This window comes from Marmota monax, unplaced genomic scaffold, assembly GCF_021218885.2.
Source record: "Marmota monax isolate L192 unplaced genomic scaffold, Marmota_monax_Labrador192_F-V1.1 WCK01_AAM20220418_F8-fsc00261, whole genome shotgun sequence".
NCBI classification, from domain to species: Eukaryota; Metazoa; Chordata; class Mammalia; order Rodentia; family Sciuridae; genus Marmota; species Marmota monax.
In genome coordinates, this window is record NW_026695225.1 from 2,602,849 (window position 1) to 2,615,692 (window position 12,844).

Below are 12,844 nucleotides of genomic sequence, written 5' to 3' on the forward strand. Positions count from 1 at the left end.
AATAAAATTGGAATTCTCCCGGCGAAGTGTCTTTGCGTGGGGAATTCTTTCAATACTCAGGTATTGCTTATGCCTTGATACCAAGTATCACAGATATCCTTTGTAGTTATTTCTAGAAAAAAAAATGTTTGAATGAGTGATTGAATACAATAACACACAAGCATAAAGAAAAGGAAATGATGTCATGCAAAATGATCGAGTCTTGTCTCTACTTTTAAACCTGAACATACACATTGCTCTGCCTCACTGAGGTTAAGCATGCCTGTGGAAAAGGCCTGCAGGCAGAGACAGGAAGAAAGCACTGAGCAAGAATGTCAACAAAGCATTCTCCTGGACCCAGACGTGTGACAGGAGCCCTCTATTTGCTTCTGGTGCTCACTCTCCAATAACAGGACACTCAGAGAGAATAACTGCAAAAATCCATAGGCCTCATTTCCTGCTAGGGTAAGTAACAGTTAAGTATAGACCTGAAAACCTTGACATATAATGAACAGTTGGAACTTAAAGGATGCCTTATTGCCTACAATGTCAGTATTTCCATCCAGTTATCAAAATTCAAAGCTACCAGAATAAAAGACCTACAGGTGAGTACAAGATTGGTGTATTAGTCAGTTTTTCATCACTGTGGTCAAAATACCTGATAAGAACAACTTAGAGGAAGAAAAGTTTATTTTTGGCTCACAGTTTCAAAGGTCTCAGTCCATGGTCGGCCAACTCCATTACTCTGGGCCTTAGGGGAGGCACAATATCATGATGGAAGGGTGTGGAGGATGAAAGCTGCTCAGCTCATGGCAGCTGGGAAGCTGAGGGAGTACATTCATGAGGAGCCAGAGACAAAAGATAATCCCCAAAGGCACACTCCTAGTGACCTACTTCTCAGCCATACCCTACCTACCTACAGGGATGGGGACATAGCTCAGTTGGTAGAGCACTTGCCTCACATGCACAAGGCCCTGGATTCAATCCCCAGCACCACAAAAACCAGTACTTACTTGCCTATAGTTACCTTCCAGTAGCCCATTCAAAGTATTAATTCATCAAATGGATTAATCCACTGATTAGGATACAACTCTCATAATATAATCATTTCACTTCTGACTATTCCTGCATTGTCTAACACATGAGCTTTTCAAGGGACACCCCACATTCAAACCTTAACAATGGACGTGGCTGGAGATAGACATTTTGATATGGCAACCAACCAGCCACCATGCTCCAGTATCTCTGGAAGTGCTTTGTGGAGTTGTCCTTGCTGCTGCAGATCTGGGGACTTGGTAGAACATAGTCCTTGCAATTTAATCACATTCATTTTAGCAAACTAAAAAAGTTCCTTAAAGAGAGTTGAAATGCTTTCCCCAGCAAAGTCAATGCAAATGTAAATACTTAGTGTGACCCTGAAGACCCCTGAGTGCCTGGCTTATCTCCTAACCATGAACCAGAGTAGGCTCAAGAATATAGCACAACACAAAAGGGAAGTTCATTAGCATTTTCAACATTTCTCTCTCTCATCATAATTTCTCTTGGATTCAATATAGTATATATCTACAAAAAGAGTTTATATATAGCTTACCCGTCTTACAGCATGATTCATTCTATATAAAATGTGGCATCTTATATTTGAACATATACTCTACTCACTTTATCCTTTCATTAATGTTACAGTTCTCTCTTGAAAAGAGAAGTTCTCATAAACCAGCACCCCGTGTATCTGTGCATATGTGAATGTAAATAAAATAACCAAGAAAATATTATACTATGTAAAGGAATAAAAGCCAAAATTTAATAAGCCTATCCCAAAAAGAAAATGAAAGCTTCAAAGAACCTGACAGATTCAACCATTAAGCCTTCTTCTCTCTTTAAGGCATTATTCACAGAAACAGGTTTATATTAAATTATAAAAATATTTTTCAGTCAAACTGCTATATTACCTGTTCATAATTCCAATATTTTGTTTTCAAAGGAGGGTTCACATGAAGAAACAAACCCCAAAGACAATGCCTATGGACTAATTCAATCACACCATTCATGACTTTCCTTTCCTTTCCTTTTCCCCTTCTGTCTGCTCCATTTGGAAGCTAAGAAGCAATTAGTGCTGTCTCTATGTGCTATGGTTAACCATGAAGAACTCAATTCAGAAAGTCCAACTGTTGCTCACTCATGCCAATTAAAGGATTCTGTGCTTAAATTTGCTCCAGGCCATCTTTTAGAAATGAGCCTTTGTGACCAAAATTCTCAAAAGGGGAAAGGCACTGGAAATTAATTAGTACTATTCCTAGGTACCAGCAAGGATGCTGCAGTGCCACTGTGATTCAGGAAAGCTCGCCTGGGACTTGAAGCTGTGCTCAGAATTTGCACTATCTCACCTATTTTCTAAGTTGATTTTTACTAATGACAGATACTGGCAGGTCACTTCAGGCAAGGTAAAATTCAAAGAGCAAAGAACCAAAAGTTAGGCTGAACTTCAATTCACAGTACACCTGGCCTTAACCTTCTGCTTCAGAAGAGATTTGTATATCAAGAATGGTGCTTCAAATAAGCAGGGATATGAAATCTGCCTCTAAGTTGTCACTGCTGACATGACATTTAATGGTGACGAAGGGGAAAATAACACTTGGGTCCTCTTTTATGTGACCTGTTGATGAATGTCAAAATAAACGATGTCATATTTGGAAATAGTTAGTGTTCCTTTGCTCATGCTAACCTTTCCATCTCTATCCTATCCCACCCTCTCCTCCCTCTCTCCCCCTGCCCCACAAAAAACAGCAAAGTAGTAAATTGACCTGTCATGATGATGGAGTGCAGCAACATCTTAATTATAACACACTGCTCTGGCTACAACAAAAAGTGGTTCTGTTACAATATTTGCTTTGACAAACTGTCACTGCCCAATATCTCCTTAGCATCTTGTACTCGACAAAATTGTGAGATTATCTCCCACCAAACTTTTAAAACAACTGTGAGAAATACTCTGATATATTGACTCTGAGGTTCCTCCAACCTGGGGTGGGGGGGGGGAAGACCTAATAGAGTGATTGGGACTAATAGAAACAAATTTTGTTCTACATTTATGCTCACCGTCAAGCACACATTTGAGACCTCTAACTTTTGTTAGCTCTTCCCTATCTCCCTGGCCTTTAAAGTGTTAGAGGGCTCCAGTCTTTGGACATCTTCTGTCTCTATTCTCACTATGAAGTTTGATCTTTATTATCTGCTTCATGGCTTTCAATTCCATATATATAACTCCTAAATGTGGATATATCTTCTGAGACTAAGATGTGTATGTCCAAGCTGCCTACTCAATAGTTCCATTTGAATATCAATAAGTATCTCAAAATTGACATATGCAAAACCCAAACCTTGACTTTTCCCAAAATCCAGCTGTGCCTTAATCTTCCCCTTCTAAATTTATGACAATCTACCCTCCTAGTTGTCAAGCCAAATCCCTGGAATCATCCTAACTCCTCTTTCTCACACCCCAAACCTGTTAAAAATTCCCACTTGCAATACTTTCAGAATACACCTAAAACTCCATCATTTTTCACTTCCTCCACTGTCACCACCCTGGTCAAGCCACCATCATCTCTCTCCTGGATTGTTATAATACCTTCTTCACTGGTTTGCCACTGACCTTTACCTTCCAGCCTGTTTTTTTTTTTTTCTTTTTTTAGGAGGGGTACCAGGGATTGAACTCAGGGGCACTCAACCACTGAGCCACACCCCCAGCCCTATTTTGTATTGCATTTGAGACAGGGTCTCACTGAGTTGGCCACACTAGGCCCAGCCTGTTTTCAACCACAGCAGCCAGAGTGATATTCTTAACACATGTCAAACCATATCACTTCTTTGCAGAAACCCTACTACTGGCTTCCCATTTCTTGGAGAATATAAACTCAAGTCCCTGTGCTGGCCTACAAGGCCCTCCATGATCTGGACCTTCATGTGCTGTCTAACTTTGTCTCTTAACCATTCTCTGTCTCCATCACTCAGCTCCAATCACCTAGCATTTCAGCAACATAGCTATAAATGGACCCAAATCAAAGTCTTTGCACTCACTGTTATCCCTCATCTGCAAGTGCCTTTCCCTCAGGCATCTGCACACATCATTTCCTCAATTCCTTCAAGTCTTCATTCAAATGGCACCTTCAATTTCCAAATGGCACCCTCTCCCATATATCACATATGCCCTCTGTTGCCCTCCCTTCATTTACTCCATAGCACATTCCACTAACATATTGTACATTTCATTTATTGCTTAATTCTGTGTCCCCTGACACATAAAAATATATTTGATAAGAAACATTTGTCTTTTTCTCTACTTTATCCCTAGCACCAAGAAGAGTACACCTAGAACATGATGAGTGCTCAATAAATATCATTTGAATAAATGAATTGAAATCCCAAGGCAATTAATCAATTCAGAATAGAAATAAGGCAAACATATTAAAGTAGCTATACTTTGAATAAAACGTGGACTCCAGTCAATTATTCAAATTATTTGAATGAGGAGAGAAAGAAAAAACTAAACTACTTAGCAATGAAACAATAAGGTCAGGAATGACGACAGAGTGGCTAAGCAAAGTCCCCCAGCCCATGAGGCACCACCAAAGCACCCAAGACCAATTCTGTAGGCCTGATTCTTTAAAAAATAACCTGAAAATCTCATGATGAAATACTATTGACAATTAAATTAGCCATATGAATAAAGGCAAATTCATCTAACACCATGCTGAAAAGTTGTCATTTTATTGTATAATATGGCTACAATCATATCTAAACAAAATTACCAAGTCTGATTATTTCTTTTATCTGATAGGTCATCATCAATAGAAAACAGGCTAGACTCAATAGAAGGAAAGTGATAGATGTTATAGGAAGAAAATAAGGTTTACAAATGAATTAATAATCATGTTTGTCCTTTCTACTATAAAGCCTTGCCTTCCTCACCACTCATTTTTGTCACTTGAATGGAAAACCTATCTTTCAAGTATATATTTTAAGTCAGGATCTTCATTCAACCTGTATTTTTTTTTACCTTTGATATTTTTTTCCAAGACATATTTTACTCTGACAGGATTTCTCAGATGAAAGCAGAGTTCAAGATAGGTTAGTACACAAAATTCTAATTAAATATTTGAGAAAATGGGTCTTTTGATCCAACAAGTATTCAAAAATCTATTTATTCATTTCCCTTCTAGTATACTAAAAATTTTAAGGTAGGGTTTAAGATGGCTGAACAAACAATAACCAAGTTAGCCTGAAATCAACTCAGTTCCTAGGATAGAAGAGTTTGATAATGGCAAGAGCACTGGCTACAACTCAGTCTTTGTTTCCATATCTATAAAACAGGCAACTTTTTCCCCTACCCATCTCAAAGGACGACTGGGAGAATTCAGTATGAAATTAAGTATGAAAATTAAACACTGTCTAGTTATAAGCCAAGATACTGGGAGAAGTAGGAGGAACTTTCCTCTACTTAGTTCCCAAGCTGGGAGAGTAAATGGAATTATTAAAATACAGAAACATTCGGCCTCCAAAGAAAATGAAATGCTTTAAAAGGCAGAAGAATAGTGTTGTGTTAAATCACTCAAAAATTCCTTTTATGTTTCATCTGTTATGATGTATTATCTTTGGAGACAATATGATGCTTCTCTTCTAAAAATGTCAGAGCTTTGAGTATAATAATTTAAGAATTTCAGACAAGCCAATGAATTTCTCTTAGAGATCCTTTATAAAAAATGACCAAGTGTAAATCCTTTACCTTCGATTTATGTTATAACAATCAATAACCAGAATGACTGACTGACTTGTAATTGGCTATATCCTACCAATATTGTTCTTGAATCTAAAATTCAGGGATGCAGCAACTGCTTTTACAAGAGACTGAGGTACATATTGAAAACCAGCTACTTACATTCACTATTTTTTATGTCAAAAAACTTATACTACAACCTGAGTAGAATGGCATCTTCTCTGTTTCCTTTTATCCACATAGTCACATTGTGCCAGGCAATTGCTCCTCATTTTCCCTGGACTCCTTTGCTCATCTGAAGATTCTGACACAGAGAGGACACTTAGTGATTACCATCACATCCTCCAATTCTTGATCTCTGCATTCAGAGATGCAAAAATGGCTGGTAATAGATATAAATGCTAGCTGCCCCCACCCTAAAATGATAAATACTTAAAAAGCTATGCTCTAGAGTGGACAGGTAAGTACACCATACACTGTACACTGCCAAGCAGTATCCATGAAATCATCAATTTATTTTTAAAATTGACATGTTTCTTTCTCTTCCTCTATCTCTGCCCCTCCCTAATCTAGGGAAACAGGATAACCTTTCTTTCTCATTCTAGGCAAAGTTATCTGTCCTTGAGTACACACCCTCCATAAGAACCAAGTAATCCAGACTTTGCAGATGGTACCAGAACATCTCAGAAATGACTATCTCCCAAATTAACAAAGAATTACAACTCAGACAGAGGACACATGGAATGTAGCCTTTGAGGCACCTCTTAAAAAACAACAACAAAAAAAACCTGTTCTATTCCCCCTGGTGGGCAGAATCACAGCCTCTGGACAAGAGTCCCCTGTGTTTCTCCTTAGCTAGCAAAGCAATAAAACTTCTTTATTCTTTTTCTTAAAACCTTGTCTTCATTATTGGATTGGCATGGGGACAAGGACTGAGCTTTAGAAAACAATAGCCAAAAAGTAGAAATTTTCATCCATTAATGAATAGATAAATAAAACATGTTACATTTATACATGGGACATTTTTAGCATAAAAAGGAATAAAGGATTCATATATGCAATAAGATGAATGACTCTTACAAACATTATGCTAATTAAATGATGCCAAACATAAAAGGACTACATTTTTTATAATTCCATTTATATGAAATGTTCAGAATAGGCAAATCCACAGAGACAGAAAGTATATTGATGTTTTCTGGGGTCTTAGGGTGAGAGGAAAATTGGAAGGGACTAATGTAATGGGTGCAGAGTTTCTGTTAAGGGTGATAAAAAAACAGCCTAAAATTAGTGGTAATGATTTCAGAACTCAGTGGATATGCTGAAAATCATTGAATTGTATACATTAAAAACATGAATACTATAGTATAGAAATTATATTTCAATACAGCTGTTATAATTTTTTAAATTAACTATTTTGTACTTACCAGAGCTTGTATTTAAAAAACAAAAGGAGAGAAAAATATAAGGAGTTTTCTAAAAATAAAGCGATAGAAAAAAATAAACCAACCAAACATTAGCCGAAAGAAGGGTGCCTGCTATAATTTTATTAGTAGCAGATAAAGTAAATTTGAAGGCAAATAAGCATTATTAGAAATAAAGGGCAACATTTCATACTGAAAACCACCAAAATCTTTCAATATGCTATTAATGGTAAAGAGGGCAATATGTTCTATAAGAAGATACCACTATCCTACAACTATATATACATAATACAGCTTCAAAGTATATAAAGCAAAAAAAAAAAACATGAAAACTAAATAGAAATTGACAATTCAATGATCATAAAGAAATACTAACACACTTATCTTAAGAACTAATAGTGTAGATTAACAAAAAAAATCAGTACAAATAAAAGTTCTGAATTTGATGTAATATTCTGCATCCAAAAAAGCCAGAATTCCCATTTTCTAATGGCACATGGAACATTTATCAAAATCCACTATACACTGAGCCATGAAGAAAACCTCAATGAATTTGAAATACTGAAACCAATCAGAGCATGTTTTTTAACCAAAATAGAATTAAAGTAGAAATTAATATCAGAAAGATAAATAGGAAAAAAGCCCAAGTGAATGAAAATTGTACAGCACAAATAAAGCAACCCACAGGGTGGGTGGTGGTGACTTAAATATCATTTTAAGCCTTAAAGTTTTTGCTGTGGCCCTTTCGGGCTGCTCTGTTACAATATGATTCCAGGGCCAGCTTGAGACTTTCAGGATGTTCACACACAGGATTAGGACATCTTCTCCAACTCTCTCCCTTCTGGGAATTATCCATCACTCATGGATGCCTACGTTTCTTTCCCTGGTTCTCCTGGCCAGAAAGGCAGCCCTATTTTGATCTGACTTTTAGCTTCCCTTATTGCCCCATCCCACTGATCAATTGATGCCTGCTCTTAAGTCAAAGCCACACAAATATAAATGCACAGAAATCATGCCCATTGCCATGTGCTTCTCCAATTTTCAGTTCTCTTCCACAGTTGATCTACCTATATTTTCCCTCAGAATCTTCAGGCAGTTATCTTTGTATTTTATCTAGAGTGAATAGTTGGCAGTGAGAGAAATGGTCTATAAAGGGGTTACAACCCTCATAACAGAAGCTAGACATCCCACATTGTGATTTTAATTCCATTCTTTATCTGACAACAATGAAGCAGGATGACCATTGCTTTCTCATCTCATCAGAAAATATGAAGTAAGATAATGGAATAGCATATTTAAAATGATAAATGGAAAAAAGGCTACATAGAATTCTGTTTCCAGTGAAAACATCATTCAGGAATGACGACATAATAATACATTTTTCAGAGAAAAAGGAAAATTAAGAAAATATATTGCAGTGTTCATTAGACTGAAGGAAAATTTTCTGGAAAGAAGATTGAATCTTCAAGAACAAATGAAAATAATTAGAAATGGTTTACTTCTTAACTTTTTATTATTATGCTTTCATTGGTATATTATAGTTTTACATAATTGTGGGGTTCATTTTGACATATTCATAAATACACATAATTTGTTCCATTTAAATCTTCAGGACTATCCCTTATCTTCCCTTCTCCCTCCCCCTGATTCCCTTGATCTACTCTATTGGTCTTCCATTAATTTATTTTTAATATATGTTTTTAAATATTGAATATATAAATATTACTCTTTGAAGAAAAAGTATAACATTTTATGTAGTTTTCAATGTAGGTAGGTGCAATACACATAATAATTATAACACAAAGGGTAACACTGGTTTAAAGGGATCTACATGGTTAAGAAGTTTCTATGTTTTACATGAAATTGTACCATATTTTAAATAAACTGATAAAGTTTAGGAATGTATATTATAAATTGTAATGCAAACACTGAAAGTAGTATGGGACAGTACTATTATGGTAAAAAAAAAAAGATTCAAAGAGATTGGTCACCCAAGAACACCAAGCCACAAAGAGGCTGTGTTCACATTTGAACCCAGGTTGTTGAACTTTAAAGTGCATTCGTCAGCAATGTACAAGTGTACCCTTTTCCCCACATCCTCGCCAGCACTGCAAATTGGTGCAGCCAATTTGGAAAGCAGTATGGAGATTTCTTGGAAAGCTGGGAATGGAGCCACCATTTGACCCAGCTATTCCCCTTCTCTGTCTATTCCCTAAAGACCTAAAAAGAGCATGCTACAGGGACACTGCTACATCGATGTTCATAGCAGCACAATTCACAATAGCAAGACTGTGGAACCAACCTAGATGCCCTTCAATAGACAAATGGATAAAAAAAAATGTGGCATTTATACACAATGGAGTATTACTCTGCATTAAAAAATGACAAAATCATAGAATCTGCAGGGAAATGGATGGCATTAGAGCAGATTATGCTAAGTGAAGCTAGCCAATCCCTAAAAAACAAATGCCAAATGTCTTCTTTGATATAAGGAGAGTAACTAAGAACAGAGCAGGGAGGAAGAGCAGGAGAAGAAGATTAACATTTAACAGGGATGAGAGGTGGGAGGGAAAGGGAGAGAGAAGAGAAATTGCATGGTAATGGAAGGAGACCCTCAGGGTTATACAGTGGAGGGGGTAGAGAGAGAGGAGGGGAGGGGAGGGGAGAGGTGGGGAGGGGGGAGGGGGGATGATGGGAAAGGCAGCGGAGCACAACAGACACTAGTATGGCAATATGTAAATCAATGGATGTGTAACTGATGTGAATCTGCAATCTGTGTATGGGGTGAAGGTGGGAGTTCATAACCCACTTGAATCAAAGTGTGAAATATGATATATCAAAAAATTTGTAATGTTTTGAACAACCAACAATAAAAAATTTTTTAAAAAATAAATAAATAATTAAAACATAAAGTGCATTCTTTTCACCATTATCTACTGCCTCCTCAAACTATCTGTAGTCAAATGCATATTCTTTGAATTTCTGTACACCAAGTCATAGAATCACTCCATAAGCTAAGAAATGAAACTCCATTATTGGTATTTTTAAATTTTTTTTAGTTGTAGTTGGACACATATCTTTATTCATTTTTATGTGGTGCTGAGGATTGAACCCAGTGCCTCACACATGAAGGCGGGTGCTCTACCACTGAGCTATAGCCCCAGCCTCCATTATTGGTCTTATAAGCATAAGTCAGGTGGTGGTAAAACTTTTTAGTCACTAGATGTCCTAATACCCTAATGCATTACTTCACATGTAAGGAACAGTTCCTAAAATTTTATATATAAAATATGATAAGATTGGGGAGGTGCTCTACTGGAGATTGAACTCAGGGCTTCATGCATACCAATCAAGGTTCTACCACTGAGCTATATCTCCAGACCAAAATATTACAATTTTATCCTGCACACAAGATTATCCTCCACAAGATAAGAACAGTTCACAAAATGTTTTAACATCTGTTATTTCATTTTTTTAATTTAATCCTTTTATACTATCATGAGGTATAAAGTCATTATCACTTACATTTTTATGATGAGGAAACTAGGACCCAGAAACGTGATGCATATGACTCAAGATCTCACACAATAAATGACAAAAATGCAAATTGAATGTAGATCTTTGGTCTCAACAGTCTGCCTCCAGTTTACTAATATAATCTAATTTTGAGGCCCATCACTAAGTGGCATGTGAAAGAGAAATTGTTATAATTTCCACAAAATATTTTTAAAGAAAAAGAATTGCTAACTGTAATTAGAAAAACCACTCTTTTCCTGCTCTAGCCATATTATTATATTGCCTCTATCATGTGAAAGAGATGGCAAGTGCCCACCTATGTATGCACAATGATCGTTAATTAATACAGGTTCAGTCAGGAGGCACACTGAGACCTCTGCAGGGAGCCAGTAGAATTTCATCTCCTCCTTTTCACTTCTTTCTGAGGCTTACCTAGCTTGCGGAGTGAAGGCCTCCATCCAGTAGGATGGAGAAGCATGCTCTAAACACGCAGAGGAATGATCCCCGAGCAGAGTGATCAATAGTCCAATGCACATAGCCCCAGAGGTCACACATTAGCACATCAGAATTAAAAACTGTGAGCAGCTGAGGTAATAAAATCCAGCTCCCAGCTCCATGGAAAGTGAGAGTAAAGTAGACTATAGACTGGTAGAAGAGAGTTTAGAGGAAAACTGGTGGGCCAGGTAGAAGAAAATGAGGCAGAACTCCAGTGAGATGGTCTACTCAAAGGGTTCGCCTCAGGCACACTGAATACAGGCCCTGGCAACAGAAGGAGGTCCAGGCCTCACCTGATGGCAGGGATGGGACTTATTATACTTTCTGCCTCAGGTCTGGTTTGGGCTAAATCCATAGCCTGGAGACTGGAGAGGCAGAGGTTAATTGTGAGAGTTTTCCCTGAGCAGAAAGAAAGCTCAGCACTTTATTGAAGATAATAATATAGTTTTCCTACAGAGTCTGATGTATGGGAAAGGAGCAAATCAAAGACCTAATATTTTGTTCCTATAACATAAACTCATTGTTAAAAACCAGTGCACTCAGGGCTGGGATTGTGGCTCAGTGGTAGGGTGGTTGGTTGCCTTGCACTTGTGAGGCACTGGGTTCAATCCTCAGCACCATTTTTAAAAAAATAAACAAAATAAATGTATTGTGTCCATCTACAACTAAAAAATATTTTAAAAAACAGTGCACTCATTTCTGACATTCTTTTTTTTTTTTTTTTTGGTACCAGTGTTGGAACCCATGAGTGCTTAATCACTGATCCACATCCTCTGCCCTTTTTTAAATTTTTTTTTTTTTGAGAAAGGATCTTGCTAAGTTGCTTAGGGCCTCACTGAGTGGCTGAGGCTGGCTTTGAACTTGTGATCCTCTGGCCTCAACCTCCCAAGCCACTGAGTTACAGGTATATGCCACCATGCTCAGCCTTCCATTATATCTTATGGCTGCTTCTCTTGGCAAAATGCAAGAGAGTGTTTCAGGAGACATCTACTGAGAGAGAATCCTGGAATATTCATTCCCCAAGCTAGGCAAGCCTCAGAGAGAAGTGAAAAGGAGGAGATGGAATTCTGCCAGCAAAATCCCACGAGATTCCTCTTGGCATGAGACTTGCTTGCCCAGCCTGATACAGGCTGTCTCTCTGGGCTTTCATTTTCTAAGTATACTGGCTTGTCTTCTAACAACCAAGACACTATCTGACAGCCATAATTACCAATAGGCCATCTGACAGCCATAATTGATTTCCAGGTATAGCGTGAGGACTATTTATTTTGTGGAGGCTGAGCCCATCTGAGAGAATAAGTCTAATACCAGTTTTTCCCCTTAACAGTTTTCTGATGCCATTTTCAGTAATTGTTTTCTCAACCCCCAAAATACAGAATACTTCATGCATTTTAGTATCCTTGTATGCTTAACATCATTCTTGTTCCACAGGATTTGGCAAAGAAAAGTAACTGGTTACCAACCATTTTTAATTTAAAAAAAAAAAAACTCTTTATGAGTCGATTATAGCTGCTTCACATGCAAACAACTCACTATTCAGGACTCTGAGTTATCTTTTTTTTCAGAGAGAGAGAGAGAGAATTTTTTAATATTTATTTTTTAGTTTTCGGTGGACACATCTTTTATTTTTATGTGGTGCTGAGAATCGAACCCAGCACCC